At 51.7% G+C, this 26732-nt stretch overlaps 1 pseudogene; it reads right to left on the bottom strand.

Moving 5' to 3' along the window:
* LOC123076292 (uncharacterized) overlaps positions 1–24591 on the bottom strand; it is a 131163-nt pseudogene extending 106572 nt beyond the window's left edge.
* Positions 24592–26732: the final 2141 nt, after the last annotated feature.

The following is a 26732-nucleotide window of genomic DNA, read 5'->3' as shown; positions in this document are numbered from 1 at the left end:
AGGGTGCGCCCCTGTGCTTGTGCCGCTTGGGTGGCCCCCTCTAGTAATTCTTTTCTCTGGTATTTTTATATATTCTAAAAATATTCTCAGTAAATTTTAGCCCAATTCGAGAACTTCTATTTCTGCACAAAATTAACACCATCGCAATTCTGCTAAAAACAATGTCTGTCCGGGTTAGTTCCATTCAAATCATGCAAATTAGAGTCCAAAATAAGAGCAAAAGTGTTTGGAAAAGTAGATACGTATGGGACGTATCAACTCCCCCAAGCTTAACTCATTGCTTGTCCTCAAGCAGTTCAGTCGACAAACTAAAAGTGATAAAGAAAAACTTTTACAAAATCTTTTAGTTTTTACTGTTGTATATATGCTAAGCTAATGTGCATGTTTTCACCAAAGATTATGAACTAACCATGTGCATGCTAACACTTAGGTCTCACATTTACTCATACCAATGACATAACCAACTAGCGAGCAATAATAAGATACCTCGGATGCCAACAATTTTTCACAAAAATCATGCTATAATATGATAACATGGTATCTCGCTAGCCCTTTCTGAGACCGCAAAACATAAATGCAGAGCACCTCTAAAGTTCAAGCAGCGACTAAACATTGTAATTCATGGTAAAAGAGATCTAGTCATTTCACACTCAACATTAACTATACTCAATATAATGCATAAGAATGACAATACTGCTCTCCAATTGGTGCTTGAATGAGAAGGTGATGATTCAATAATAAAAGTAAATAACATAAAAGTAAATAGATAGGCCCTTCGCAGAGGGGAGCAGGGATTTGTAGAGGTGCTAGAGCTCAAAGCTTAAAACAGAGATGAATATCATTTTGGGAGGCATGCCTTTCCTGTCAACGTTACGACCGAGAGTTTTATATATCTTCCATGCTAAACACATTATCAGCAGTTCCCAAGCGAAAAAGGCAAAGTTTACTCCCCCTCAACCAACAAACGCAAGCCATGGCTAGCTGAATTCACAGGTGCCCTCCATACCAACAACTTTCCGGCGGAGTTTGTTTCATTATATATTTTTTCATTTTGGTTATAGGACCGGGCATCCCAATTACCAGCCTCGCTCATGGAATGACAAGCGAATAAACACCCATCATGAGAATAACCCGCTCGACATGGAAGATATTGACCGCCCCCTGTTGCTCCATGAGCGGTATGGGCACGCAAAACAAATGCTTATTTGAATGTTTAGAGGTGGCACATGCAAATTTACTTGGAACGACAGGGTAATACCACATATAGGTGGATATTGTGGACTCATCTAGAGCAACTTTGGGTTTAAGGATTTGGATGCACAACCAGTATTCCCGCTTAGTACAGGTGAAGACTAGCAAATAGATTGAGAAGCAACCAACCAGAGAGCGAAAACAATCATAAGCATGCATTGAGAATAATTAGCATTTATTACGAGCATGAGTAGGATATCAAACACCATGAACATAAGTATCGTGGAGGCTATGTTGGTTTTGTACCAACTACATGTATGAACATGTGCCAAGTCAAGCCACTTGAATCATTCAGAGGGAGATACCATACTATCATACTACATCATAACCATTTTAATGCATGTTGACACTCAAGATAAACCATTATCCACTCCTGGTTGTTTAAGCATGGCATGAAAAACTATAATCTCTAATTGTCATCACAAACATGTTTACTCATAATATGCCTAATCAAGAACGATGAGCTAATCATATTTACAAAAACAAAAACAACAGGAGTTCATACCGGCTTTCCTTTACCGCAATCACTTAATCAAATCATCGTCATTATTTCCTTCCACTTGCACGACCGAATGATATGAAAATAATAATAGTGCAAGTGTGCCATGAACTAAGCTGGAATCTACAAACATTTTATTCAATGGAGTTCCGAGCAAGGAGATCGAAATTTGCAGCCAAATGAGCAAGAACACGGGTTTGAAAGAGATAGTGATTTTTTCTAGAGGTGGAAGAAGGGAGTGGGCGGCTGCGATAAGTGTGTGGGTCCCAAGGACCCACAAGCCCACATGGCGCGCCCAGGGGGTAGGCGCACCCTGTTAGCTTGTGGCTCATACGTGCACCCCCTGGGGTGTATTTGGTGCCAAAAATTCATATATATATATATATATATATTGTAGAAAAAAATCATATTAAAATTTTCAGGTCATTCTGAGAACTTTTATTTTAGGGGCATTTTCTATTGCATGAATAATTCAGAAAATAGGATAATCATGGCATTTCTACTTTATTAACTTTACATAACAGAGAGTAAATAGTGGGTACAATATGTTGTGCTTACTAAATTCATCGACCACATGCCCCTAAAAAAGAATCCATTAATAAGGTTGATCAAGTCTTATTAACAAACCATTTTCGAGTAACATGAAACCGAAGAATTTTCGTATAACACCAGGTTACCTGAATGGGGATATGCATCTTCCCAACAATAAGAGTTTCATATTTCTTTTTAACTGATGGAAGAGGGAATTGAAAACCTCCAATGGTGATCGTAGAAACTTTTTCAATAATATTGATACTATTCACCAAACTTTGTTTCGTCGGAAAATAAACCGTATGCTCATTACCATTGACATGAAAAGTAACCTTGCTTTTGTTGCAGTCAATAGCATCCCCTGCAGTATTCAAAAAGGGTCTACCAAGGATGATCAGCATAGCATCGTCCTCGGGCATATCAAGTATAATAAAGTCTGTCAAGATAGTAACATTTGCAACTATGACAGGCACATCCTCACAAATTCCAATAGGTATAGCAGTTAACTTATCAGCCATTTGCAATGATATTTCAGGAGGTGTGAGCTTATTCAAATCAAGTCTTCTATATAAAGAGAAAAGGCGTAACACTAATACCGACTCCTAAATCACATAAAGCAGCTTTGACATAACTTCTTTTAATGGTGCATGGTATAGTTGGTATTCTTGGATCTCCTAACTTCTGAAGTACTCCACTCTTAAAAGAATAATTTGCAAGCATGGTGGAAATATCAGCTTTAGGTATCTTTCATTTATTAGTGACAATATCTTTCATGTATTTAGCATATTGAGGCCTTTTCAAAATATCAGTCAACGAGTGCGCAAGGAAACATGCCTAAGCATTTCAACAAAGAGCTCAAAATCTTCCTCATCCTTATTATTCAGAGTTTTAGTGGGAAAATGCATGGGTTTTTGAACCCATGGTTCTCTTTCTTTACCATGTTTCCTAGCAATGAAATCTCTTTTATCATATCTTTTATTCTTAGGAGGTGGGTTATCAAGATCAACAATAGGTTCTATTTCTACATGATTATCAGTTTCTTTATCCTTATCTAGTTGAGCTTCATCATGAACACCATTATAGTTATCATTATCACTAGGTTTTTCTACCTTGGGTTCACTAGAAGCCTGCAAAGTTCTATTATTTTTCTTCTTCTTTTTCTTCTTAGATGAACTAGGTGTATCATTATTAGTTCTCTGTGAATATTGCTCAATTCTTTTAGGATGACATTCAGGATATAGTTCTACGAATCTTGCTCAATTATTTTAGGATGACCATCAGGATATAGTGGCTCCTGAGTCATTCTACTTCCTCTAGTCATTACTCTAACAGCAAGATAATTCATATTATTATTCATCTCATTAAGCAAATCATTTTGAGACTTAGCAACTTGTTCTAACTGAGTATGGACCATGGATGCATGTTCCTAGACCTTTAATACCATTAGCAATTCTGAACATCAAGTCACTCAAACGATCAATCGTGATAGCATTACGTTTTAATTGATTCTTAACATACATATTAAAATGTTCTTGATTAACGATGTAGTTATAATCCAGGCATTGGCTAGCAGATTTATTATAAGGGATATCACCTTCATAAAATCTATAAAGAGAATTTACCTTTACTACCTGTGTCAGGGTATCGAATCCATGTATTTCTTCAATAGGTGGTAAATTCTTAACATCTTCAGCTTTATTACCCTTTTCTTTCATAGATTTCTTTGCCTATTGCATATCTTCAGAAGTGAGGAATAGAATACCTCTCTTATTTGGAGTTGGTTCAGGTGGTGGTTCAGGAAGTGTCCAATCATTATCATTCCTCAATATATTATTCAATAGTTCTTTGAGCCTGTTCAACGGTTCGTTCCCTGAAAACACAACCAGCACAGCTATTTAGGTAGTCCCTAGAAGCATCGGTTAGTCCATTATAAAAGATAACAAGTAGTTCATTTTTCTTAAGAGGATGATCCGGCAAAGCATTAAGTAACTGGAGAAGCCTCCCCCAAGCTTTAGGGAGATTTTATTCTTTAATTTGCACAAAGTTAAATATTTCCTATAAGGAAGCTTGTTTCTTATGAGCAGGAAAATATTTTTCAGAGAAGTAATATATCATATCATGGGGACTACGCACAAAACCAGGAGCAAGAATATTAAACCATTTCTTAGCATCACCTTTAATGAGAAAGGAAACAACTTAAGAATAGAGTAATAGCGATTTTTTTCCTCATGAGCAAATAGGGTGGTATATCATTTAATTTAGTAAGATGTGCAACAACAGTTTCAGTTTCATAACCATGAAAAGGATTAGATTCAACCAAATTAATTAACTCAGGGTCAACAAAGAATTCATAATCCTTATCACTAACAAAGATAGGTGAAGTAGCAAACTTAGGATCATATTTCATTCTTGCATTCATAGATTTTCGTTTCAGCTCAGTAGTTTCTTAACATCATCTCTATCATTACAAGCAAGAAATTCCCTAGCTATATCTTCATCCATAACATAACCCTTGGGTACCTTAGGCATTTCAATTCTAGGAGATCTAGGTCTAATAGGTGAATCATAAATCTCATCAGTTTCAGCATTCTCAATTTCTTTAGCTTTAGCAAGTTGTTCATCAAGAAATTCACCTAGTGGCACAGTTTCTTAAGCATATACTAGCATCATTCATAGCAGAAGTAGCATCATCAATTACTTGCGACATACTATAATTAATAGCAGGTGGTGGTGCTGCAATCCTATTCAAAATAGAAGGTGAATCAAGTGCGGAGCTGGATGGCAGTTCCTTACCTCCCCTCATCTTAGAGGGTACGATCTTGGTTCTATCATCTTTAAGATTCTTCATAGTGATCAACATATATAATCCCAAGTGACTGAACAAATAGAGCTATGGTCCCCGGCAACAGCGCCAGAAAAAGGACTTGATAACCCACAAGTATAGGCGATCGAAACAGTTTTTGAGGGTAAAGTATTCAACCCAAATTTATTGATTCGACACAAGGTGATGCGACACCATCTTCAGAGAAGAGGGTGTTCCAGGGGAGGTCCGATCTTCACGGCGTAGGACCGATAAATGGATGGGGATAACTAGCTGCAAGCATCCGGAAAAAGGAAAATAAGAGATTATGACCGGACGAGGAGGATGCTCATCGAAGCTTGCAATCCGGACATTCATCAATCCACAACCCGCAATACTACCCCACACAACCATGCTCAAGTCATGGAGCACGGGATAGGTGCAATCCGCAAGTGAAACCACGAGCTCTAACCCACACAACACGATCTAGTCGTGGAGCACGAGTTAGGAGCAATTTCTCAAGGAATCACGAGAATAAGGGTAACGAGAGATATCCAATCTCAGGATGAGTCTATGTCTTTGGTTTTTGATAGAAATGGTAAAAATCCTCAACGAAGGGAAGAGCTAGCCTATTTATAATCGGGACAGCCCCCCTAGATAGGTGTGAAAGAGAATCGGCTTTGGTTTGACTAAATGGCTTAGAGACTTAATGAGGTAGCTTCTGGAAAACTCTCATTGGAGGTGGTTGGCAGTTCCCGACCAAACATTGTTCACTGGAGTCGAACAATGTTTCCTTCAGCAGCAAACTCGAGTTCTGGGAACCTTTCGCAATTTGGGATATCCAAACTCGTCCAAAACAATGTTTCTTCAACACACAACTCATTTCTTCATGAGTTCCTAACTTTGTTTCTTCGCCATAAAACATTGTTTTGCATGGATTGAAATGTGTTTGGCCTTCTTCGATATCGCACCTGACTTCAACCAACAACAAAGGAGGTGAAGGCACAACCATGTTTTCAAGGTCAAATGATAGACTTAAGTTAGCATTCACCTGATCATGTATTTGCATTGCACGACTTATTGTGATTGGACCGTTGATGATTGGTGGTGTGGTGCCCATGGTTGGGATGTCCTCATCATCCTCCCCCTCTTGAGAAGGAGTTGTCCTCGACTCTAAAGGCCCAAAGTATGGGGAAAGATCGGAGACATTGAAGGTTGGGCTAACACCATATTCTTCTGGAAGACCAATCTTGTAAGAATTGTCGTTGATCCTCTCGAGCACCACAAATGGTCCATCGCCGCGTGGCTACAACTTGCACTTGCGTTGCTCAGGAAAACGGTCCTTCCGAAGGTGTACTCATACCAAATCGCCTTGCTCGAACACCAGCTTCTTCCTGGTCTTGTTTACCTGCTTCGTATATTGTTCAGTCATTTTCTCAATGTTCTCCTTTGCCTGGGCATGAAGTTTCTTGACGAAATCAGCACGCTTACTTGCATCAAGGCTGGTTCGTTCCTGCAGTGGCAAAGGCAAAAGATCGATGGGAGCAATAGGTTTGAATCCATAAACAAGTTCAAATGGGCAAAATTTAGTGGTCGAATGTACCGCCCTGTTATACGCGAACTCCAGATGAGGTAGGCACTCTTCCCACATCTTCAAATTCTGCTAGAGAACTGCTCGTAGCATCATGGATAACGTTCGGTTGACAACTTCAGTCCGTCCATCAGTTCGTGGGTGGCATGTCGTGGAAAATAGGAGCTTGGTGCCAAGTTTTCCCCACAATGTATTCCAAAAGTAGCTCAGAAATTTGGTGTCACGGTCTGACACAATCATGCGTGGTACTCCATGTAGCCGCACAACTTCCCTGAAAAATAGATCAGCAATGTGTGAAGGGATAAAATGTGCCATTTTGCTAAAATGATCAACTGCCACAAACACCGAGTCACTCCCCCTCTTAATCCATGGTAAACCAAGAACAAACTCCATAGAAATATCTTCCCATGGAGTATTCGGAATACAAAGAGGAGTATATAAACCATGAGGATTCAAGTGAGACTTGGCTTTGTGACAAATCTCGCATCTCATCACGTAGCGTTCCACATCACATCTCATTCGTGGCCAAAATAAGTGATCAGCGAGCACAATTTCAGTTTTCTTAGCTCCAAAATGTCCCATGAGACCACCAGCATGAGCCTCCTGCAAGAGCAAGAAATGAACAAAACAATCTGGGATGCACAATTTGTTAGCTCGAAATAGAAATCCATCATGCAAGTGAAACTTCTCCCATCTTTTTCCCTTGTTCCACTTTGAAAATGGTTCGGCAAAGTATGAGTCGTTAGCATACAATTCTTTGATGCTTTCTAAACCAAGCATTTTACATCAATTTGGGAAAGTAAAATGTGACGCCTAGACAATGCGTTGGCAACAACATTATCCTTCCCTTTCTTGTACTTGACAATATAAGGAAGGGACTCTATGAACTCACTCCATTTTGCATGTCTAAGGTTTAGTTTGAGTTGGCCCTTTAGATGTTTTAAAGATTCATGGTCAGAATGTATTACAAACTCTTTTGGCCACAAGTAATGCTGCCATGTTTCCAAAGATCGAACAAGTGCATTCAATTCTTACCATAGACGAGATAATTAAGAGTTGGACTGTTAAGCTTCTCACTAAAATAGGAGATGGTTTACCTTCTTGCATTAGAACTCCACCAATGCCAACACCACTTGCATCACATTCAATCTCAAATGTCTGACCAAAATCAGGAAGTGAAAGCAATGGGGCTGATGTCAATCTCATCTTCAGTTCGTGGAAGGATTTGTCTTGGGCATCACCCCATTGGAATGGAGTGTCGGAGTAAATGGCCACGGGTAGCCTAACCGGCTGCCCCTGGTTCTTCTGAAAAAATTATCAGGCCTTCGGGCCTCCAAGCACTCTGAGCATTGGGCCACCTTCCCGGGCCGGCTACCTCTAAAGCCGACTCCCGGAAGGCGACCCAGCCTCACCAACTCCTCCCCGGGACGACTACAGGGTGGCCGACTCCAAGAAGCCGGCCAAGAAGGACACCGACTCCAAAAAGCCGGTCGAGACCACAACCACTCCAAGCCACTCCCACATAACGGCGACAAGACGGGGTGTGGCCACAGTGCGGCCCACTACCCCCGAAGCCCGAGGCAGGCGTGGCTACAGGAGGCCGTACGGGGCGGCCGTCTCCCATGCGGCTCGGCACTGTAGCCATGCCAGCCTTGACGTCATCCACGACCGACTCCTGTACGGCCCAAGGACGGCGGGCCCCTTCAGCCAGAGAGAGGCGATAAGGCGGCCCGGCCTTTCCCAGTCGGCCAAGAGCGTAGCCGGCCTCCAGAAGCCGGCTACTCCCTTCCTCGAAGCAGGAGCCCCATTAAGGAGACAAGACGAGGTAAGGCTACAGGAGAGCCCCCGAGGCGGCCCACTGTAGCCACGCTTACCTCGACAAAGCCCTCGTCATCAGAGGCGCGGCTACAGTAAGCAGCCGCCGACAAGACCCTAGGCGGTGGGGCCGGCTTGTCGACCAAGTAGCCGGCAGCCGGCGGGACCCACCAGCCGGCGGGACCCAGCAGCTGGCGGAGAAGCCGGCGAGCGTAGACACTGACGGCTGGGACCAGAGCCCAGCCGGATTACCATTGTACCCCTGGGGGGTAGGCCTATATAAACCCCCCGGAGCACCCATGCAAAGGGTTGGCCTCTGAGCATAGAGTAGCCTTCTAAGCATAGCACACACACCATAGATAGAGAGAAGCAAGAGCTAGCCTTGTTCTTCTTCTCCCTTGATCTCAACAGCTCTAGGAGCGATTGTAGCTACCTTTTATCGATCTAGTGATCATGCGGAGACCCCGCAGAGCAGGACTAGGGGTGTTATCTCCTCGGAGAGCCCCGAACCTGGGTAAGATCCGCCGGCGTGCATGTCTTCGCCTCATCCCGTTTCCAGGCACCGGCGACGTTTTATTGGATCCCACAATGATAAGCCATCCCTTGGCATATGTCGCACCAACCACCCGACATTTGGCGCCCACCGTGGGGCCAGGTGCACCGTCGTCCGGAGACCTGTTCAGGACGGGAACCCTCTTCCTCCCCCGCCAGCGCAGCCAGCCTGCTGCGCCCGATGGCGTTTGCCTCGACGTGCTGCAAGGCGTCGACGACGCCTGCGCGGCGAGCCGCCTCGCCGATCTGCTCGGTGAGACTCGCATCTCCGACGAGCCTGCGTCCGACGCAGGCACCGACTAGCCCGAGAGCCGCCTCGTCAGCCTCCTCGACCAACTTCACGTCTCCAGCGAGCCTGCTGCGGACATGGAGTCTGTCGGCTCCACCGACCCGATGCTCATCGACTCCGACACCGCGTCGCTTGACGCCTACCCCTCCGACGTGGTGGTCTTCGACGACCCCCTCCCTCGAGCTGACAGCGGCAGCAGCGCTGTCACCGAAGTGCTGGTCATCAGCCACGTCTCCAACTCAGGCGAGAATGCCCGCGACGCTCAGCAAGCGGCGATGCACGACCTCTCCGTCCCCATCCCGGCCGACGCCGAGACCCTGGAGGCACGCCGCCTTGCCCTCATCACGGAGGGCCAGAAGATAGCCTCGATGAGACGGCTCACCGAGGCCCACCAGCGCAAAGTCGACCGCGCCGCCTTCGGCACGCCGCCGCCTAGCGGCCCGAGCCGAGCCGGCGTCGTCCAGAAGCGCGGCGCAGCCATCGCCAGCATGCTGGGCGCAGATCGCCCTGTCTACGCCACCCCGCTCGAGAATCTGCGAGCCGCTCAGGCGGCTGCAGAAGAGCTCAATGGGCTGGGAGCCGATGAGCTCCCCTACATGACGACACGGATCCAACAGCTGCTCGATGCGGCTACAGAACGGCACGAAGCCGGCGCCCGTGCTGATAGTCATCCCCCGCGCCGGGAGCACGCCGCGACGTCCCGCTCGCCGACTGCGAGCGGCGCGCGCCAGAAGAAAGACAAGGAGCCGGCTGCCAGCCGCAGCCGGACTCGCATCACCATCGAGTGCGACGCGGATGGCCGCCCTCGAGCTGTAGAGCACCAAGGAAATCTGCCTCCTCCCCCGCCTCGAAGAGAAAGACGCCTCACTCCGCCGCCTATCACACATCCGACTCTTGGCGACCGACTCGGCCGCCGGGAAGGAGTCGGCGAGAACGACGCCCGCCACAGGATCGACCGCCTTGCTCGATCCTTGGCGTTAGAAGAAGAAGACGATGTCGGCCCGCCATGCTTTGGCCCCCGCATCCGCGACGAGCCCTTCCCCAAAGGGTTCTCGCTCCCCAGAGACACGCCCAAGTACAACGGCTCGGTGAAGCCGAAAGATTGGCTCGTCGACTACTCCACGGCCGTCAGCATAGCCAACGGCAATCGGCGCGTCGCCGTGAAGTACGTCCCCCTGATGCTGCAAGGCACGGCGCGCACATGGCTCAACAGCCTCAAGCCCTACAGCATCAACAGTTGGCTGGACTTCACCGAAGTCTTCGTCCGCAACTTCACCAGCACCTACAAGCGGCCTCCCAAGCCTCGCCAGCTCTCCCTCTGCGTCCAAGGGCCCAACGAGTCGACCCGCGACTACCTCACGCGATGGGCCGAGCTCCGCAACTCCTGCGAGGGGGTGCACGAGGTCCAGGCCATCGAGTACTTCACCGCCGGGTGCCGAGAGGGCACCCTCCTCAAGCACCGACTCCTCTGCGACGAGCCGGCTACCCTCGACGAGTTACTGGTCATCACCGACAAATACGCCACCGCCAACTCCTCAATGAAGACCGAGCTCCGAGTGGACGCCTCGGAGAAAGTACTTGCTCCAGCTCCCAAAACACCGGCTGGCAACCCTAATCGGCGCCCCTACCAGAACGACCACAAGCGCAAGGGCCCCATGCCGACTTCCTCCAGTCGGCAGGTGGCCACAGTTGAAGACGAGCAGCCTGAAGAACGGCCCGCTCCCAAGAAGAAGGGTGGAAGGCCGGCTTGGCAGCCGTCTTTCTCCTACGAACAAGCACTCGATGCCCCCTGCAAGTTCCACAGCGGCGCGAAGCCGTCCAACCACACAACACGGAAATGCCACTAGCTCACCCGCATCACCAAGGGTGAGGGAATGTTGCCGCCTCCGCCTCCCGGCCAGCCGCCTCCAGCCCCCCAGCAGCCGGCGGCTCGGCCGGCAGTCGGCGCCATCCAAGACGAATTCCCCGAAGAGCACGCCGCCTACGTCGTCTTCACTAGTCAAGCCGACAACAAGCGCAGCCGACGCCGACAGCACCAAGAAGTGAATGCAGTCGCCTCTAGCACCGCCGAGTTCATGCACTGGTCAGAAAAGCCAATCAGCTGGAGCCAGGCCGACCACCCAGAGGTGATGCCTTCGCCTGGCTCCTATGCAATGGTCTTGGACGTCACCCTCGCGACGGAGAGGCAAGCTGCCAGATTTTCCCGCGTCTTGATAGACGGTGGAAGCAGTATCAACATACTGTACCGCGATACCATGGAGAAGCTGAACATCAAAGTGAAGCAGCTCATGCCGAGCCGCACCGTCTTCCATGGTATCGTACCCGGCCTGTCTTGCTCTCCAATCGGAAAGATCAAAATGGATGTTCTCTTCAGAGACAAAGATCATTTTCGCCGGGAAGCAATATGGTTCGAAGTAGTGGATTTGGACAGCCCCTATCATGCATTGCTTGGCCGACCTGCTTTGGCCAAGTTCATGGTTGTGCCCCACTACGCCTACCTGAAGATGAAGATGCCGAGCTCAAAGGGGATCACACGGTAGCCGGCGACTACAAGAAGTCCACCGAGTGCGCCATGGCCAGTAGCCGGCTGGCCGAGTCCCTCGTGGTGGCAGAAGAGAAGAAGATGTTGGAACGGTAAATAGGAAGGCGAGCTCGTCGACTTCCTCCGTGAGAATCGAGACATCTTTGCATGGTCCCCAAAGGACATGCCGGGTGTCCCGAAGGATTTCGCCGAGCACAAGTTACATGTCCGAGATGATGCGAAGCCGGTCAAGCAGCCCCTCCACCGACTGTCAGAAGAGAAGCGAAGAATCGTGGGAGAAGAGATAGCCCGGCTCCTTGCCGCCGGCTTTATCATGGAAGTGTTCTTTCCAGAGTGGCTTGCCAACCCAGTTCTGGTTCTGAAGAAGAATAACAAGTGGCGTATGTGTATAGACTACACGAGTTTGAACAAGGCCTGCCCAAAGGATCCGTTTGCTCTGCCACGGATTGACCAAGTGATAGACTCCACAGCCGGATGCGAGCTGTTAAGTTTTTTGGATGCATACTCAGGGTATCATCAGATCAAGTTGGACCCGGCTGACCGCCTGAAGACTGCCTTCATCACACCCTTTGGAGCTTTCTGCTACCTGACAATGAAATTCGGCCTGAGAAATGCCGGTGCCACTTTTCAGCGTTGCATGCAGAAATGTCTCTTGAAACAACTCAGCAGAAATGCCCACGTCTACGTAGACGACATTGTGGTGAAGACAGAGAAGCGCGGTACCTTGCTGGAAGACCTGAAAGAAACATTCGCCAACTTGCGCCGATTCCAGATCAAGCTCAATCCCGAGAAGTGCGTGTTCGAAGTGCCAGCTGGCCAGCTGCTAGGCTTCCTGGTCTCCGAACGCGGCATTGAGTGCAACCCCGTCAAGATCAAGGCCATCGAGAGGATGGAGATTCCCACCAAGCTGCGAGATGTGCAGAAGTTCACTGGCTGCTTAGCCTCCCTGAATCGTTTTATCAGCCGACTAGGAGAAAAGGCTCTCCCCCTGTACCGACTCATGAAGAAGTCCACTCACTTTGAGTGGAATGATCAAGCCGACCAAGCCTTCCATGAGTTGAAGAAAATGCTGACCACTCCGCCTGTCCTGGCTGCGCTGACTGAGAAGGAGCCCATGCTCCTCTACATCGCCGCGACTAGCCGAGTCGTCAGCACTGTTGTTGTGGTCCAGCGCCCGGAGGAAGGCCGAGCCCAGCTAGTCCAGAGGCCGGTCTACTATCTCAGCGAAGTACTATCCAGCTCAAAGCAAAACTACCCGCACTACCAGAAGATGTGCTATGGGGTGTACTTCGCTGCCAAGAAACTGAAGCCCTACTTCCAAGAGCACCCCATCACGGTCGTGTGCACTGCCCCGCTCGCCGAGATCATAGGCAGCCTGGATGCATCCGGCCGGGTGGCCAAATGGGCCATTGCCTTGGCGCCCTACACGATCTTCTATCAACCCCGCAAGTCGCAAGCATTGGCCGACTTCCTCGTCGACTGGGCCGAGACCCAGTACTTACCGCCGGCTCCCGACTCTACCCATTGGCGGATGCACTTTGACGGGTCCAAGATGTGCACCGGCTTGGGAGCCGGCATCGTCCTCACCTCTCCCAAAGGCGACAAGCTCAAGTACACGCTGCAGATCCACTTCGCCGCCTCCAACAACGTCGCCGAGTACGAGGCGCTCGTACACGGGCTCCGGCTAGCCAAAGAACTCGGCATACGCCGGATCCTGTGCTACGGCGACTCAGACTTGGTGGTCCAGCAATCATCTGGCGACTGTGACGCCAAGGACGCGAACATGGCAAGCTATCGTTTCCTCGTCCAGCAGATAAGCGGATACTTCGAAGGGTGCGAGTTCCTTCACGTGCCAAGGGCCGACAACGACCAAGCAGATGCCCTAGCACGGATCGGCTCCACCCGACAAGCCATACCGACTGGCGTCTCCCTCCAGCGCCTCCTCAAGCCGTCCATCAAGCCGTCTCCAGAGTCGGATTCCATCTTCGTACCGCCTGTGCCAGAAACAGCCGGATCAGACTGGAGAAATCCCGCAGGCGGCACGGGGACTTCGACGACTGGCCCGGGGACTGCCGTAGTCGCACCCGTCCCGGGGACTTCAGAACCCGGCTCGGGGACTGCAGCAGTCGGCCCGGGGACTGCAACGATACAAGAAGCGGTGGCCGACTCCAATGCAACACCCAACCCACCCACCCGAGTCATGGTGGCCACATTAACAGAAGAAGAAGTCACAGCTCCCTCATGGGCCCAGCCCATCCTCAAGTTCCTAATCAACAAAGAGCTGCCGGCTGACGAGATCTCAGCAAGACTAGTGCAACGACGAGCCGCAGCATACACAATAATCAACAGAGAGCTTGTGAAGCGCAGCGTCACTGGAGTCTTCCAGCATTGTGTCGAGCCAGAAAAAGGAGTGGCAATCCTCAAAGACATCCACCAAGGCGAATGCGGCCACCACGCAGCCTCAAGATCCCTTGTGGCCAAGGCTTTCCGCCATGGTTTCTTCTGGCCGACTGCCTTGGAGGATGCTAAAGAAATAGTCAAGAGCTGCAGAGGATGTCAATTTTTTAGTTCCAAGCAACACCTACCGGCTTCTGCCCTCAAGACCATTCCCCTTACTTGGCCTTTTGCCGTCTGGGGACTGGACATGGTGGGCCCCTTCAAGACAGCCCGCGGTGGCCTGACACATCTCCTTGTTGCTGTGGACAAGTTCACAAAGTGGATTGAAGCAAAACCAATCAAGAAGCTGAACGGGCCGACTGCCGTGACATTCATCACCGACATCACTACTCGGTACGGCGTGCCGCACAGCATCATCACCAACAACGACACGAACTTCGCCAAAGGAGCACTGGCACGTTTCTGCGCGACGCAGGGCATCCGACTGGACTTAGCGTCCGTTGCCCACCCGCAGTCAAACGGCCAGGTCGAGCGAGCAAATGGACTCATCCTCTCCGGCATCAAGCCCCGACTGGTCGTACCACTGGAGCGATCGGCCGGCTGCTGGCTCGAAGAGCTGCCGCTGTCCTCTGGAGTCTGCGCACTACACCCAACAAGTCAACCGGCTTCACTCCATTCTTCCTCGTGTACGGTGTCCAGGCTGTCATCCCAACAGACATCGAGTTCGACTCGCCTCGGATCACCATGTACACGGAGGAGGAAGCCAAAGAAGCAAGAGAAGACGGCGTCGACCTACTGGAAGAAGGCCGGCTGTTAGCCCTCAGCCGGCCCGCCATCTACCAGCAAGGGCTGCGCCGCTACTACAACCGCAAGGTCAAGCCAAGATCCTTCCAAAAGGGCGACCTTGTGCTCCGGCTGATCCAGCGAACAGCCGGCCAGCACAAGCTCTCGGCCCCTTGGGAAGGCCCCTTCGTCATCAGCAAGGCACTCAGCAACGACTCCTACTACTTGATCGACGCGCAAAAACCAAGAGCACGCAAGAGAGACGACTCCGGCAAGGAGTTGGAGCGACCATGGAACGCAAACCTCCTAAGACGATTTTACAGCTGAAAAGCAGTATGTATCACGCTCCCCTTTTGTATTAAGTACAAACCAACAGGCCCCCCAAACAGTACTCGGGGACTGCCTTTTATTTATCTATGAATGACGAGTGTCATATCCATGAATATATTATTACATTTTGAATTTTTGTCCGGCACCGGGTTCGACTAGTCGGCCCGGGGACTGGCCGCCTTGAGCTATATCGAAAGTTTTTCCTAAAAGTCAGAAAAGTAGTGCGCCGGCTCCCGAGTCCTCTCTTGTTGAAAGTCGCAGCTCAAAGAACTGACTGTCTGACTAGCAAGAGGAAAGACAGAAAGGACGCCCACACGAAAAACGGCTAAGGAACAACGAACCTATATAGCAAAGAGACGGCCTCCAAACATGCCTGCCGGCTACCAGAGCAGCCGGCTGGCCGGCTTCCTAAAAAACTTAGCTTCTAGTCCAGCAGAGCTAAAGTACTTCCCCCTCCCCAATCGGCCAGGCACTCCCCCGGCTATAGATTGCAGAGCAACTGTTTGACTGGGGAGGCGGCAACCAAGGGAGGGCGGCAAAGGAAAAAGCAGAAGGACAAAAAAGCTAAAGTACAAGGAAAGACCAAATGCATAAGTTATATATACATAAAGCCCCCAACAGGCGGCAACAGACATAAGTTTGAATACACCCAGTGGGTGGAATTGTGCAGAATTTAACCAAACATTGTTCTAAAAGAGCAACAAGACAGGGAAAGCAAAAAATGGCGGACTAGGACACGACATGGAGGCCGAGCTGGACGGCGAAGGCGGCCTTGCCGGCTGAAAGAGTGGCCGCCTAGCGGGTCTCGGCTTGGCCACCACCTACGGCAGGCGACGCACTCGCACGCGACGTGGTGCTGGAGGTGCGGTCAGGCTGAGGCTGGCCGGCTGCTCCACCAGCCGGCTCGGCGTCTTCACCTTCCTCCTCCTCTTCTTCACCCTCGTCGCTGGAGTCGATCTCCTCCGCCGAGTCCTCATCGTACGCCGGGTCCAGCCCGAACCACTCTTCCGGCTGGGCGACTCCATTGTCGTTCACCTCGGGGGCGAAGACGCTAGTGTCGGTGTAGTCGGCGATCGCCGAAGCCCGCCGAATGATGTTCGGCCGCATCGGCTCCAGCTCCGTGTCGGCTTGCTGCCGCCAGGTAGCAAGCTGGTCCAGGCTCAGGCCAGGGGTACCAGGCCTTGATGAACTCCAGCGCTCGCCTTGCGCCGGAGCGAGCCGCCGAGGCCTTCCAAGCCTCGAAGCGGCCGACTGCCACCACCAGAAGTCGGCGGTCCGACTGGGGGTGCGAGGGACCGCTTGACCGGGCCAGAGGGCGGCCAAGACCTGCGCCCCGGCACGCTGAAGCCGGCGGAGCAGCCGGTGAGCCGGCTGGACGCGAGCCTGGATCGCCAGGAGCTATTCCTCTAGCGAGCGGCCGGCGGTTGGCGAGATTTCAAAGCCGGCTTGCCTCCGCGCCTGGCGACGGGCCTCGATGGTCTGGTTGGCGGCAGTAGAATAGCCAGGGAAATACTCTGCGCGAAGAAGAAGAAAGGAAGAGAAGAGCACCAAAATCAGAAACCAAGCCAAAGTGGCAGACGGCAAGAAAGGACAGAGAGGTAGGCGGCTTACTGTCAACCAGATCTTCGATCTGGCCGTAGCCAGAGACCAGAGTCTGCCTGGCCTCAGCCCAGCCAGCCGCCTCCGTCTCGAACTCGGCCTGGAGAGTGGCTTCGCGATCCTGCGCAGCCTTCAGCGCCGCCTTGTGGCCTTCCTCCTGGTCGGCCAGCTTCTTGACCAGGCGGTCGCGCTCCTGCACCAAGGCGGCGAGCTCGGCATCCTTGGCACGAAGAGCAGTCTGGGACTCCCCCAACTGTGCCCTTAGACTGGCATTGGCCGCTGCAGAGACGGCAGAAGAAGAAGAACAGTAAGAAATCGTCAAGGAAGATCCGACCCGACTGCTCAGCAGTCGGCCCGAATCTCGGGGACTACACCCAGTGGGTGCGCTGACGCGCCCCCACATGAGATAAAGATCAAGTCACATACCTCGGCTCTCAGTAAGGTCGGCGGTCTTCCGAGTCAGCTCCCGAGCCTGGGAGTTGAAGGCGGCCGCTCAGAGGTAGTGGTAGTCCTGCAAGATGGACAGAAGACCATGCAAGATGGACAGAAGACCAAAGTAAGAACGAAAACAACAAAGGCAAATCCTCCAAGAAGTTCCAAGCCGCCTGCTAAGCAGCCGACTCGGAACTCAGGGACTACACCCAGTGGGTGCGCTGACGCGCCCCCACGGAAGAAATCAAGATCAAGAAGAGAAATCAAGGTCAAGAAAAAAACAAGATGGGAATACTAACCCGGATGGCCGCCCGCGTCGCGAGGAACTCATCGGTGAACTGCCTCAGCGCCGCGGCTTGGCTTTGGAGCCGGGTCCGGACGTCTTGCGCAGCCACGTTCACCACGGCCGTCCCTCCGCCTGGTGTCCACCCCGAGGTAGCGCTGGCCGCCTCCGCATCTCGGGCCGACGAGCTGGAGCCTACGGCCGGCTGTGGCTCCGACGCGGCCTTCCCCGCACGCCGGCTTGGCGGAATCCGGACCTCGACCTTAGCCCTCGCGGCCGGCTCGCCCTCCGCCGACTGTGCAGGCGGTGGATCAGGCTGGCCGCCTTGGGCCGCCCCAGTTGGCGGGGTCGGCTCCGGCACCTTCTCCAAGATGATGCCGTCGTCGCCGTTTCCCCCCAGCCCCGGCTGGTCGCCGCTGACTCCCCCTGGCGACGGCTCCATGCCCCCAGGTGCCATGACGCGCAGTGGGGTGACCATCAAAACCTCCCCCGCCGTCGCCGCGGCCTCAGCCTCTGCCTGGGCCCTGGCTGCGGCCTCGGCGAGTGCCTTCGCCGCCTCCTCCTCCCGTGCCGCCTGAGCGGCGGCCGCCTTCCGCGCCTCCGCCTCCCGTGCCTCCTGCTCCTCCCACGCCTCCCGCGCGTTCCTTTCCATCGCCTCCTGGAGGTCGGCGCGGGGGTCCACGCGCGGGTGGTGCTCCCAGAGCCCCTTGGCGACTCGACGACGGAGCCGCCAGCCGCCCGCTCAAGTGACAACGGAGCTCTGATCGTTGAAGAAAAATACGAGAGTTCAAGAACCACCAAAGAAAAGAAAGAAAGAGAGTACACAAAGAAGGATTCGGACTTACGCCGACACTGTCTGCGGTTGCTTCACCACCTTGCGGAAACGAGCCGCCTTCGCGGCCGCCTCCTCCCGCCTGGTGGCTGCCGCCCCGCCTCTAGGTTTCTTCGTTCGGCTGCCGAACAAGCCCTGGGCGGCACGACGCTTCTGACCTCCACCCCAAGCAGGCTGCGCGGCGGAGGAGCCCGCGCCGCGTCCAGATGCCGGCTGGCGGCGCGGGACGGCTTCGGCTTCATCCTCGTCTGGCCAGTCGTCAAAGGTGGCAGTGAACCCGGAGCCGCCTGTTTCGCCGCCGGCTTGGCCTCCGCCCGGCTCGACGTCGTCGTCCATATGGACCGCCCCCAGGTCGGGGTCCTCCAGGTCATGTTCGGTCCGGTCGGGGACGAAGCGGCCCTCCGTGTCCGACCCGCCGGCCGGCCGAAGAAGAGGACTCTGTCAAAGAACAAGCCGACTAAGTTAGAGTCGGCCCAGAGGAACTCGGCAACAAGGCTGAGAGAGAGAGAAAAGGACACAGGGAGAGCATACCGTAGGCGGCGGATGGGCTCGGCTATACGGCTCCTTGGCGAACTGCCACTCTTCGGTGAGTTCGCAGTTCGCAAGGTAGTTCACCATGTAGGCGACCTCATGGCGCGGCATCTCCTTGGTGCACATTCAGCTCGGATCGAGCTGGCCGCTCATCTGACAGATCAGATGAGGCCGGCTCTGGAGCGGAAGGACCCGGCGCGTGACGAACGCGGCCAGAAGGTCGGGCCCCGTCAGGCCCTCCGACTGGACCATCACCCGCAGTCGGGCGATGGCGGCGTTTCCCGCCGGCGACAGCGTCACAGCCCGGAAGGACCACTGGGGCAGCCTGCCCGCCGGTGGGCCGGCTACGTAAGCCGGCAGGTTGATGTAGTCGCCCCGGGGAGCGATGTTCCGCACGTAGAAGTACGACTTCTGCCACTTCTTCACCGATTGGATCAGCGTGATGACGGGGAAGGGGTTGTCGGCAGACGATCTCCGCGACGCGATGAAGGCGCCAGTATGAGCCGGCACGCCCTTACTGCGCGTGCCCAGCTTCGACTGGAAGAACTCCCCCAGAGCTCAAGGGTGGGGAGGACGCCGAGATAGCCCTCGCACAGGGTGACGAAGGCGGACAGCAGCACCACCGCGTTGGGGGTGAGATGGTGCGGCTGGAGCTGATAGAAGTCGAGCCAGGAGCGGAAGAAGGCGCTCACTGGCAGGCCGAAGCCGCGCAAGAAGTGCGAGCGGAAGACCACCCGCTCGCCTTCCTGCGGCCTCGGCGAGATTTCCTTCTCCGGCGCGAGGCGGACCTCCACTTTGTCTGCGCTGGGCAGCCGCCGCGTGTCGCGGAGGAAGTCGACGTGGTCGTCATGGATGTTGGAGCCGTCCCAATCCCTGCCAAACCGCTCTACGGTGGGAGGCATGGCGAAAGCTAGCACGGCGGCGGAGGAACGTGCGGTGGAAGAGCGCGGCGAGGCGCTGTCGCGAGAACTGGCAAGAGCGAAGAAGACGGTGGAAGTAGGAGGAGCGTGCGAGGGCCTGCCGCCCTGCACCTCCCCCTACTTATAGCCTCACGAGGCCGAAGAGGCCGGACGTGGGGGGGAGACGTGGGATTAACTGCGCCCACTCCCCCCATGTCTCGCGATTATTGCGCATAAATGCGAGCCGAAACTGCCACACGGAACGTACGGGCAGTTTCGGGATACAAAGGATCCGCGCCTGGACCGGGGCGCGGACGTGGCGGGCCACCTCCCTGCGCGACGTCCCGTCACGCGCGTGGGCTGGCAGGCTTTCCGGCCACGTGGTTCGCCGACGGCCCGTGGCCGGTCCGCGACCCGATGCACGTGCCGGCGGGCTCCCGCCCTCCGACTCCAGAAGATTTCGACTCAGGCGGCGTGCGTGACCAAGGCCGGCTCCCAGCTGCCGGCTTGTCACGATAGGAAGCTGATCGAGCTTCTCAAACCCCACTCCACCTCGAAGCCCAATTAGCTTCGGGGACTACTGTCGGAGTAAATGGCCACGGGTAGCCTAACCGACTGCCCCTGGTTCTTCTGAAAAAATTATCAGGCCTTCGGGCCTCCAAGCACTCCGAGCATTGGGCCGCCTTCCCAGGCCGGCTACCTCTGAAGCCGACTCCCGGAAGGCGACCCAGCCTCACCAACTCCTCCCCAGGATGACTACAGGGTGGCCGACTCCAAGAAGCCGGCCAAGAAGGACGCCGACTCCAAAAAGCCGGTCGAGACCACAACCACTCCAAGCCACTCCCACATAACGGCGACAAGACGGGGTGTGGCCACAGTGCGGCCCACTACCCCCGAAGCCCGAGGCAGGCGTGGCTACAGGAGGCCGTACGGGGCGGCCGTCTCCCATGCGGCTCGGCACTGTAGCCATGCCAGCCTCGACGTCATCCACGACCGACTCCTGTACGGCCCAAGGACGGCGGGCCCCTTCAGCCAGAGAGAGGCGATAAGGCGGCCCGGCCTTTCACAGTCGGCCAAGAGCGTAGCCGGCCTCCAGAAGCCGGCTACTCCCTTCCTCGAAGCAGGAGCCCCATTAAGGAGACAAGATGAGGTAAGGCTACAGTGAGAGCCCCCGAGGCGGCCCACTGTAGCCACGCTTACCTCGAGAAAGCCCTCGTCATCAGAGGCGCGGCTACAGTAAGCAGCCGCCGACAAGACCCTAGGCGGTGGGGCCGGCCTGTCGACCAAGTAGCCGGCAGCCGGCGGGACCCAGCAGCCGGCGGAGAAGCCGGCGAGCGTAGACACTGACGGCTGGGACCAGAGCCCAGCCGGATTACCATTGTACCCCCGGGGGGTAGGCCTATATAAACCCCCCGGAGCACCCATGCAAAGGGTTGGCCTCTGAGCATAGAGTAGCCTTCTAAGCATAGCACACACACCATAGATAGAGAGAAGCAAGAGCTAGCCTTGTTCTTCTTCTCCCTTGATCTCAACAGCTCTAGGAGCGATTGTAGCTACCTTTTATCGATCTAGTGATCATGCGGAGACCCCGCAGAGCAGGACTAGGGGTGTTATCTCCTCGGAGAGCCCCGAACCTGGGTAAGATCCGCCGGCGTGCATGTCTTCGCCTCATCCCGTTTCCAGGCACCGGCGACGTTTTATTGGCTCCCACAATGATAAGCCATCCCTTGGCATATGTCGCACCAACCACCCGACATGGAGTGTCTTTCTTCGTTAACTCATTCATTGGTGCAGCAATGGTGTTGAAATCGTTCACGAACCGGCGGTAGGAACTTGCAAGTACGAGGAAGCTACGTACTTGGCTCACATTGTGTGGAGGCATCCACTCACGAATAGCCTTGATCTTCTCTTCATCGACCTCCACACCTTTTCCTGAAACAACAAAGCCAAGAAACACGACCTTGTTTGTGCAAAATGTGCACTTTTCCACGTTAGCATACAACTTTTCCACCCGTAGGACAGCAAGCACACATTTTATATGTCCAACATGATCCTCCAAAGTTTTCCTATAAATCAATATGTCATCAAAGTAAACCACTACAAACCGGCCAGTGAAGGGTCTAAGCACATGATTCATCAATCTCATGAAAGTACTAGGTGCATTCGTTAATCCAAAAGGCATAACCAACCATTCATACAAGCCTAATTTTGTCTTAAATGCAGTTTTCCGTTCGTCACCCTCTTTATCTTATTTGGTGGTAACCACTTCGCAAATCAATTTTGGAAAATATGGTGGAGCCACAAAGTTCATCAAGCATGTCATCGAGCCTAGGAATAGGGTGCCGATATCTCACAGTTATGTTGTTAATGGATCTACAATCAGTGCACATGCGCATGGTATCGTATTTCTTTGGAACTAAAAGAATGGGAAGAACACAAGGAGAAAGACTTTCCCTTACATATATACCCTTTATTAAGAAGATCTTCTACTTGCCTCTGAATTTCCTTCGTCTCCTCTGGGTTTGCTCGGTATGGTGGTCGGTTTGGTAGTGGGGTGCCCGGAACCAAGTCGATTTGGTGCTCAATGCCCCGCTTCGGTGGCAAACCAGGTGGTACCTCCTTGGGAAACACATCCTCATACTCCTGCAAAAGATAAAAAACAACACTAGGAAGAGTTGAGGTAAGTCGTTAGCAGCCAATAAAGTTTCCTTGTACATGAGTACAAAGAATGGAGTATTAGGTTCTCTCAATTCCCGCATATCCCTTTTCCTAGTCATCATAACTAATCCCTATTTTTCCTGGGGCTTGGTCATATTTGGCTATGGGACTTTTGGCTGTGGAAACACTCCCTCACTATGTTGGTCGCTCACTCTTTGTGTATGATCAATCTCTCCCTTTTTCTTTCCTTTTCTTTTCATCGCATCAAGATAGACTTCTTCGGGTGTCATGGGCAGCCAAGTGAATTTTTATCCTCTATGGGAAAAACATAAGCGATTCGCGCGCCCGCTGATTTTCACATCGCGATCATGCAGCCACGGTCGTCCAAGAAGCAAGTGACAAGCGTGCATCGGCACCACATCGCACTCAACATCATCCTAATATGTCCCTACTGAAATTGGTATTTGCACGCTGCTAATCACCTTAATTGCACCACAATCATTTAGCCATTCCATGCGGTATGGATGTGGGTGACGTTTTGTTTGCAATTGAAGCTTCTCGTCCATCTCTGTGTTTGCAATATTGTTGCAGCTGCCACTATCAACAATCACTCGACATATCTTTGAGTTGATAAGGTAACGGGTGTGGAAAAGATTATGTCGCTCCCCTTTTCCTCCTCCACAACCTAGGCATTAAGTGAACGACATACAACAAGAGCTAAACCATCAAGTTCTTCATGAGATAAAATAGTGCCTCCTACTTCCCAACCTTGCTCCTCTTCCACTTCATCATTGCCACCTTCAGTTTCACTTTCAGACTCCCATTCAACTCGTTCATTGATGATCATAGTTCTTTTGCTTGGACATTTCGGAGAAATGTGACCTCTTCCTTTGCACTTGTGGCATTGAATGTCACTGTTGCATGTGGAACTCTTTTCTGGAGGTGGAGTAGAGGATACTCCTGCTACAGATGATGTCCTCTTATCTTGATTGTGAATAGCAGGTGAGGAAGCCGTCGAGGCATGTGGGTGCCTAGGTGGTGCACCCTCAAACTGAGAACCATATGGCTATTGTGTTCGCTGCCATGAGCGTGTGGTGGCGCGGCCTTGGAAAGCACGAGTACGACCATTGCCCATATTCTTCTTCTCATCTCGTATAGATTGATGTACCACATCTTGTAATGTATCATAAGGAAACATCTCCACAAAATCTAATATTTCATCATTCAGTCCATGTAAAAATCTCGCCATCTTCGCCTCATCACTTTCACGGGTTCTTGTCCGAATTAGCAGCATCTCCATCTCTTTATAGTACTCCTCAATAGTGCGGGAACCTTGAGTGAGCCCCTGCAACTGCTTGTACAATTGCCTCTCATAGTATGATGGAACAAATCGGCGCCTCATGACTTCCTTCATCAAGGTCCAGCTGCGGATATGATTAGTGCCCGACATCAACCGACCGTCTTGTAGGTGATTCCACCATGTGAGAGCATAACCAGAGAACTCCATAACAGCAAGATCAACTCTCTTGGCTTCAGAAAAACCATGGATGCGAAAGGTTTGATCGCATTTCTCCTCCCACTCAATATATGTATTCGGATACTCTGTTCCTGTGAAGGATGGCACATGTAGCTTCACTCTCGCTTGGTTGTCACGGTCATCTTGATCACGACGGTCATAATGATGACCATTGCGACCAAAAACAGCACCACGGCAAGGCGAGGAGTAGGGTTCATGGTCCCCCATGCCTTCATCTTCGTCACCATGCTTGGAGAGATCTTCAAGGGAGATGTCATGACCATAATTTGCCGCTCATCGCCGGTGATCAGCGGCAAACCCGCGGGGGTCATGGCCTCGCCCGCGAGCTTCTCCTCCATGCAGCCCACCCTCACGGGGGGCGGCAAAGTCACCACGCCTCCGTTCAGCACCAACAGCAGGGGCGCCGTGAGCAGCAGCTCCTGCCGCTCTTCCACGACCATCGTGGCGATCCTTGTTCCCTTGACGTCGTCGGTTGTCGGCGGCCAGCGAGGCAGCGGGGCTGCGTTGAGGTTGATCCATGGGTAGTGGAGCCCACGAGAAGCTTCTCTACCGACCTTCGCCTATATAAATACTCTAAGATCCCAAAAACCCTAGGGGAGTCGACGAAACACAATTCTAGCCGCCCCAAGTTCCAGAACCACGATATCCAATCTAGAGGCCTTTTCCGGCACTCTGCCGGAGGGGTCAACAATCACGAAGGGGTTCTTCATCATCTCCCTTGCCCCTTCGATGATGTGTGGGTAGTTTACCATAGACCTACGGGTCCGTAGGTAGTAGCTAGATGGCTTCTTCTCTCCTTTTGATCCTCAATACAATGTTCTCCTCGATGTTATTGCAGATCTATTTGATGTAATGACTTTTTGCGGTGTGTTTGTTGGGATCCGATGAATTGTGAGTTTATGATCAGATTTATCCATGAATATTATTTGAGTCTTTGTTGAACTCTTTTATGCATGATTGTTATAGCCTCGTATTTCTTCTCCGAAACTTTGGTTAGGTTTGGCCAACTAGATTGGTATTTCTTGCCATGGGAAGAGGTGCTTTGTGATGGGTTTGATCTTGCGGTGCTCAATCTCAGTGACAGAAGGAGACATGACACGCATGTATCGTTGCCATTAAGGATAAAAGGATGGGGTCTATTCCTACGTGAATAGATCTTGTCTACATCATGTCATCGTTCTTATTGCATTACTCTGTTTTTCCATGAACTTAATACACTAGATGCATGCTGGATAGCGGTCGATGTGTGGAGTAATAGTAGTAGATGCAGGCAGGAGTCCGTCTACTAATCTTGGACGTGATGCCTATATACATGATCATTGCCTTGAATATCGTCATAATTATTTGCTCTTTTATCAATTGCCCAACAGTAATTTGTTTACCCACCGTATGCTATTTTCTCAAGAGAAGCCTCTAGTGAAATCTTCGGCCCCTGGGTCTATTTCCTATCATATTAAAACCCAAAAATACCTTTCTGCACTTCTTATTTATTTATTTTATTTTATGTTTTCGCTAGATTTATTTATCAAATCTCATACAATTTAATCTATCTCAATACTGAGAGGGATTGACAACTCCTCTTACGCGTTGGGTTGCAAGTATTTGTTGTTTGTGTGCAGGTGTTGTTTACATAGTGTTGATTGGTTCTCCTATTTGAGTGATAAAATTGGTTTCAGAACTGAGGGAAATACTTACCGTTGTTGTGCTGCATCATCCTCTCCTCTTTGGGGAATTACCAACGCAGATACAAGCAATCAGGTGGCGGCGGCTCCGTATCATAAAACACGATGATTCCTTCTCTCTAGGTTTTTTCTCCCCGAATGGGTATATATGGAGTTGGAGTTAGGGTTGCTGGAGGCTCCAGGGGCCCACAAGCCCGCCAGGCGTGCCCTGGGTGGGGGGGGGGGTGTGCCCCCTGGGCTTGTGGCGCCTAGGTGGCCCCCTATGGTAATTCTTTTCGCTAGTATTTTTATATATATTCTAAAAATATTCTACGTAAATTTTCAACCCAATTCGAAAACTTTTATTTCTGCACAAAAGTAACACCATGGTAATTCTATTGAAAACAACGTCTGTCCGGATTAGCACTACAAAAAAAAGACACATCCGTGACATTTTGGGCCGAACGAATTTTTTTTCTGTCATACATATGACACTTCTATGACGATAATTGTGACAAAACCCGGTATCATCATAGATGTGGTGGGCTCCTACTTCTATGACAAAAAATCATGACAGAAAATGGGCTTTTCGTCCTGGGCGGGCCGGAGACGCAGCTGCATGACATTCTTTGGGCCGTCCATGACGGAAAAAACCGTGGTAGAAGCGAGGGCGAGGAAAATTTCTGGGAGTTCCCGGTTACGGTGGGAGGTCGGGGGCCAAGCGATGCGCGTTTCTCTTGTACACGTACGCGCGTGTGTGCGAGGCGTTGGCTCTAACTGAACCCGAGCGAGGCGTTGGGCTCTAACTGAACCCGAGAGATTGCACTGTAGGCTACGCGTTACTGAACCCGAGCGATCGATCGATGGCTGTTAACTGAACCCGATCGAGTGATTCCTTCGCTACTGCTGCTAACTGAAGC

The sequence above is a fragment of the Triticum aestivum genome, chromosome 3D (assembly GCF_018294505.1).
Source record: "Triticum aestivum cultivar Chinese Spring chromosome 3D, IWGSC CS RefSeq v2.1, whole genome shotgun sequence".
In the NCBI taxonomy this organism is placed as follows: Eukaryota; Viridiplantae; Streptophyta; class Magnoliopsida; order Poales; family Poaceae; genus Triticum; species Triticum aestivum.
The sequence above is the reverse complement of the archived record's forward strand: the minus strand, read 5'-3'. Positions and strand labels throughout refer to the sequence as shown.